Source organism: Hyaena hyaena, unplaced genomic scaffold (genome assembly GCF_003009895.1).
Source record: "Hyaena hyaena isolate Hyena2069 unplaced genomic scaffold, ASM300989v1 scaffold_62, whole genome shotgun sequence".
NCBI classification, from domain to species: domain Eukaryota; kingdom Metazoa; phylum Chordata; class Mammalia; order Carnivora; family Hyaenidae; genus Hyaena; species Hyaena hyaena.
Window position 1 is genome coordinate 195492 of NW_024080694.1, and position 6000 is coordinate 201491.

The 6000-nt window shown below is 39.3% G+C and overlaps 1 long non-coding RNA gene across 1 annotated transcript in view; it reads left to right on the plus strand.

Annotated features, from left to right (window-relative positions):
- The window catches only part of LOC120231760, a 176530-nt gene extending 170760 nt beyond the window's left edge, over positions 1-5770 (plus strand). Inside the window, exons 5-6 of the long non-coding RNA XR_005528409.1 lie at positions 201-269; positions 5455-5770. This is a non-coding gene — a long non-coding RNA (uncharacterized LOC120231760). The remainder of the gene's footprint in view (positions 1-200; positions 270-5454) is intronic.
- The last annotated feature ends 230 nt before the right edge of the window (positions 5771-6000 follow it).

Here is a 6000-nt window from a genome sequence, read left to right on the forward strand (position 1 = left end):
ACCAGCTGCCATGTTAAGCATTGTGGAAATGCTCATGATTCGCATAGAAAAATCCATGCTGCCCTTTGAAGGCACTCAGGCCTTCAGAGCTGGATAAATGTATAACTTCCAGGCCAGGCTCCATTCTGTTTCAACAATAAGTTCTGTACCTTGGGAAAGGTGCTGAGAAATGAACTTTGGTTTTCTCCACAATCCATCAGGAGCATTCTGTGACGACACTGACTTTGAAGTTAGGCTGACCTGGCCAACCCTACTGCCCAGCAGCTTGGGTAAGTTATTCATTTCTTTGTCCATTCATTCAGTCCACAAATACTTTGTGTTGTATACTTGATAGGCACTGCCTGTACCAACCATCACCCCCCAAAAGACCCCCAAACACTCAGAAAGACAATGGAAACAATGGGAAATCAGAAAAAGTTAACCAGACTTGGAAGGTCAAGGAGGGCTTCTTAGAGGAAACACTATCTAAGATAAGATATGGAAGCTGAGGAGGATCAGCCCCAGTTTTCTCATCTGTGAAATGGGCATGATGTATCTACCTGGAAAGTAGTTATAATGTTAAATGAGATGATGGTCCTTAAATGGACAACTGCAATGGACTGAGATTTGGCATCTGATAAATCTTACCAGTGTTTTTATCTGGTTATAACTATTATATTTTTCATTCTATACAATTTGGAAATGGCATAGAAATATTAAAAAAGGAAGAAAATAGGGGCACCTGGGTGGCTCAGGAGGTTAAACGTCTGACTCTGGATCTCAGCTCAGGTCTTGATCTCAGGGTTGTGAGTTCAAGCCCCATGTTGGGCTCCACAATGGACATGAAGCCTGCTTTAAAAAAAAAAAAAAAGAAAGAAAAGAAAAGCCACTTATATCTCACATTCTAAAATTGTTTACCTTTTGTTGACGTTTTAACATATTTCCTTTCAAACATTTTTATTCTTTGTATACTCAGATTTTGGTGTTATCCTTTTAATGTGTTTTGGATCCTTATTATTTTATTTTAAAGTTAGCTGCGTATCCTAGGTATTTTCCCACATTGTCACACAGTCATTGTAAACATTGTTTTTAATGGCTATGTATTACATCAAATGGATTTATTATAATTTAGTTAATAATTCACCTATTTCTATTCATTTAGGCTGTTTTCAATTTGTAGCCATTATAAATTGAATTTTAGACTATTATAAATCATGCTTAAATGAACATCTTTGTGCATAAATCTTTGTGCCTATTTTTGATTATTTCCTTAGGCTAGCTTCCCAGAAATAGAATGGCTGGGTCATAGGCTATGAATATTTTTAAGGCTCTATAGTAATATTGCCAAATTGTCTTCCAAAGGGGTTATAACAATTTACATTTTGACTGGGAGTGAATAAGCTGGCCTATCTCCACATATGCTCACCAGCTAAATTGAAGTTACAGTTACTGTTATTATTACCATGTGTCATTTAGGTCCTCAGGGTAGTATAACAGGTTTTCAAAATTCAACTAGATTTTTTTTTGCCTCTAAATTTAAAAGCAGTACCTGTACTTCATAACTACTGGGAAAACAGAGAAAAATAATCAAACAAACAAAAGAAAACCAGAGTATGAATAATCCCGCTAATCAGAGATTACTACTCTCAAACCAATATTTTAAAATTGTATTTCCAATGTAGATATGTGTTTTCATTAACTGTTCTTCTGCATGTCATTAGTATTCTTTTTAAAATGTCATTTTAAACAATTGCCTATACAATCACTTTTCTGATACATCAATTTTATTTTTTCTCCCACCTGTGGGAATGTTAGGAACTGAACATCATTATCAAATTCTGTAGACTAGAGTTTCTTGAACTTGGCACATTTTGGACCAGATAATTCTTTGCCAGTGGAGGGCTGTCCTGTGCCCTATAGGATGTTTAGCAAATCCCTGGCTTCTACCTACCAGATACCAATAGTACCATCCCACGCACACCCAGACCTGTTGCAACGAGATATCTCCAGACATTGCCAAATGTCCCCTGGATGGCAAACCTACCCCAGACAGATGCCACTGGACTATACGACTATACCCACCATTCTGTGCTTCTGGAATGCCCATGATTACCCTGGATTTAAACAGCCCCGGTGAGGGCACTTTCACAACGAGCTGACGTGGCACATTCAAATTTTGGACAGTTCTGCCCCCAAAGTGCTTCCTTACATGAGTCTGAGTCTTCCTGAACTTTTGAGTCACGATCTTAATTTTTCATTATGTTTTGTCTTTTGTACAACTTTTGCCAACATTAGAAGGCTAATAACATCTCCAAATGAAACAATGCCTTTATTTTTCCCCGTTGACTCAGACATCCTTTCAATCCCCTCTCAACACTTTCTCGGTCTTCTGAATGTGTCTCTCTTTTGGTCTTTTATCCTCTTTTCGTGTGGCATCAAATGTGAGCTGAGCAGAGCAGAACAGAGCAAACCAGATCTTTCCTGCCTCTATCTCAGTACATAGCCCGCGAACCTCATGAAATTGCCTTTACTCAACCATTTTTTGATCCACCCAAATGGAAATTTCATATTCTAAAATCTAATATATTTCAACGTATTCAAACATCAAATTTACCTTTTTGGAGACTATATCACACTAATGACTCATATTTCATTTATCATTGATCAGACACTCTAAAATTGTTCACAAATTCCCCCAGCTTGACTTTTCTGATTAAGCTGAGAGTCAGCTGCCCCATTACTAATGATCACGTGCCTTATAGTAACTAGCTAGAAAATTAGAGAAATATAGAGAGATATAGTAGGAAGGAACCAAAGAAACTATTTGATTTCACATCCTCCTTTTATAGACTGGAACCAAGGCTCAGAGGTAAAATATTTGCCCACATTTCACAGCTACTAAATTCGTAGTAAGATTTCATCTGGAAGCTTGATTCCCAGACTGCTGATCGGTCCACAGACATGAAGGGAAACAATGGGATGGGTTAAGGAAAAAAAAAAAAAAATATATATATATATAAATATATATATTTTATATATACATATATATTTTATATATATTTTATATGTATATATAAGATATATATATATAAACAGAATATATATAAATATTCTGTTAATGTACCGGAGTGAGGTCTGCAAAGACAGAGAATTAACAAGAAGCTCAGGAAATTAGCTAATATGTTTTGCTGACAGAGGCCAAAGACAATAAACTATGTTTGACTGGGCAAATCTGAATAGGAAAAGAAAAAGATCAATCGAATATTGTGACTTCTAAGTGTCTGGGTCCTTCCTTTCAATACAGCCTCTTCAAATTAATCTCATTAATTGACCACAGGAATTTTGGACAGACAGCAGTTATTGCTACTCTGGATCTCTGAGTAAATTAATCCTTGTCACATGAGCCCCCTGTATTTCGCCATCTCTCCTACTTCTTTCCTTGTCTTTCTCTAGCTGGTCAAGGCTGTATTCCGTTAGAAAGAGGAAACAGTTTCTAAAATGAGTATTCGATGACTTTAACCAAAAAGCTATCGCCACCATCATGTTTAAAAACAATAATAATTAGAAAAAAAATCCTCGCTATTTTGTTTCTAACTGGCTATGGTTTCCCAAGCACCTATCAAGTTCAATAAATGGACAATATAAATAAACAATGTGGCTATTTCGCAAGACACTTGCACACTTATCTCCCCTCCCTGCAGCCTTTTCCCCGTCAACTCATAAACTTTGTATGTGCTCTGTGAGTCAGCATACCTGCGACAATAACTATATGGCCCTTTATAGATATCAACAGGATGTTTGATTTAGGTTAGCCATGAATAAATACTGATATCACTAATCCTAAACATCACAAGTGAGATAAAAATAAATATTCTGACCTTGCGGTGAGTGAGTAATTGGACATGAATTACATTTGTCTTTTTGATAATGATGCAGAGCAGAATGGCAGAGGGAAGGCACATCCTGTATTTATGCGCTTCTACCACAATAGGTAATTAAGTGGAGCTGAATAGTTTAAGGTCAAACTGAGGTTCTGCCCTTGATTTGCTGCTTTCAGGAACACGGCAGAGATGGAAAGGGTAAACAGTGATGCCCTCCAATGGCGAGGACATTCAGGAACATGGGTTTTGGAATCAGGGAGAAAAATTGATCTCAAATTCCCGCTCTGTCCAGCCTAGTGGTTTCTCTGGGCACAGATGAGATGAAATACGAACATGTACAGTAGGAGACGCACATGTGGTAGAAATTAATAGTATTGCTTCCCAGTGGGGAAGTTAAATTTCTGGTTCCATTCCTTTATGTAAATGGTTCCTAACCCTTTAGAAGTGGTCACACACCTTTTTTGAGACTATGATAGAGACTGTGAGCTCACTTCCCAGTGGAAACTCCCCCCCCACCCATAAATATCACACATGCACACACATGCACAAGCAATCTCTCATACACACCGTCCGTGCATATCACACACCCCACATATACCACACCTGCACACACATGCACATACAATCACACATATTCTCTGCCACTTCACACATCACACACACCAAACATGCACATACATGTGCACACATTCTTATACAGCATTCCAGGTTAGAGCTTATCTCTTCCAGGATTCCCTGGAGCCTAGAAAAATAACTCGGTACAAGGTGTTTTGGGGAGAAAAGCTTTAGATCCAACATCGTTTATCAAATGTGTCAATAGCTCCTAGTCTCTTCCCATTTACAAATCAAAGCTGAGAAAAGTCTGCAAACTTGCCCAAAGCCAGGCTGGTTCATGGGTGTGTGACCTGTGCAGACACACAAGATCCCACACTGGTCACAGTCACTCATCCTGTGGGTTTCCAAGCAGAGACTCAATCTCTCCCCACTTCCGACTCCCCGGCCCCGCCTTCTCCAGCATACCTTCTCTTCTTACCCCCTATTTCCCTCCATCACACTCATCCTCATTTCACATAGAAATGTTAGACGTTTACTGTTTGATTCTCTAATCAGTTCCATAAGAGTAGGGCTTTGATTTCTGCTGTGCACCACACCTACGACAGTGCCTGGCACATGGCCAGTCCTTCAGAAATACGTGTTGAATGAATGAGGGAATTCAACCCAGCCACCTTGAGAACAGAGCACACTTAACACTTAACCAGTTAACACAATTAAATACCATTCTATTGTCTCTTATATAGCACCACCCTGTACACTGAGAAAATCCAGAATTCTCTGGGGGCCAGCAGATACCCATGACTTTCTTGATATAACAGTCTGTGCATTTGACTGCAGGAAAAACAGGAGGCACTTTTAATGAAACAAGCTTAAATTTTGCTGTCACACTAGATTACTAGGGTCATAGAGAGAAAAAGAAAACCCTAACACTTCTTGAATACCTACTCTGTGCTAGGAGATAGGTACTTACACGTAGTTTACCTCATTTAATTTAATTATCCCTCAACACACTTGTGTATGCTGTATCTCCATCTTACAGAAAAGGAAACTGAGGCTCCAGTCTCCCTCACCACAGCTTCCTCAGCCAACAAGAGATGAATATATAAATTAGCCATCAGGAAGTGATAACTACGGCTATTACTACTGTTACAATGTATCAACCTTTATAACGTGGGAAGCTCATATCTTCCTGGAAGCAGAACTGTGTATTATGTATGTACGGGGACATTCAGGTTTGGGAGCCAGTTTTCTTCCTTGCTATTTTGCTGGGTTTTGTTTTCTTTGGTGAGAGTTAAGGAAAGGGGGTCAGGAGACAATCTGGTGTCAGTTATTCATTTCCTCCTGTATTCATTTACTTAGGATTTACGGTGCCAGGCTCTGTGCTGGCTGCTTGCGTGGGGGGGGGGGGTAGGGGGATACAGAGGTGAATCACAGACACTGTCCTGTTTTGAAGGTCACTGCTTCCTGTCAGCAACAAAACATTCAGCTATTCCACAAACATCCCCTTAGTACCTACACGGTGTGCCCAGTGCGGGGCTAACTGACAAATGGAACATCACCTTTTCCTCATGGAGCTCCCAGTCTG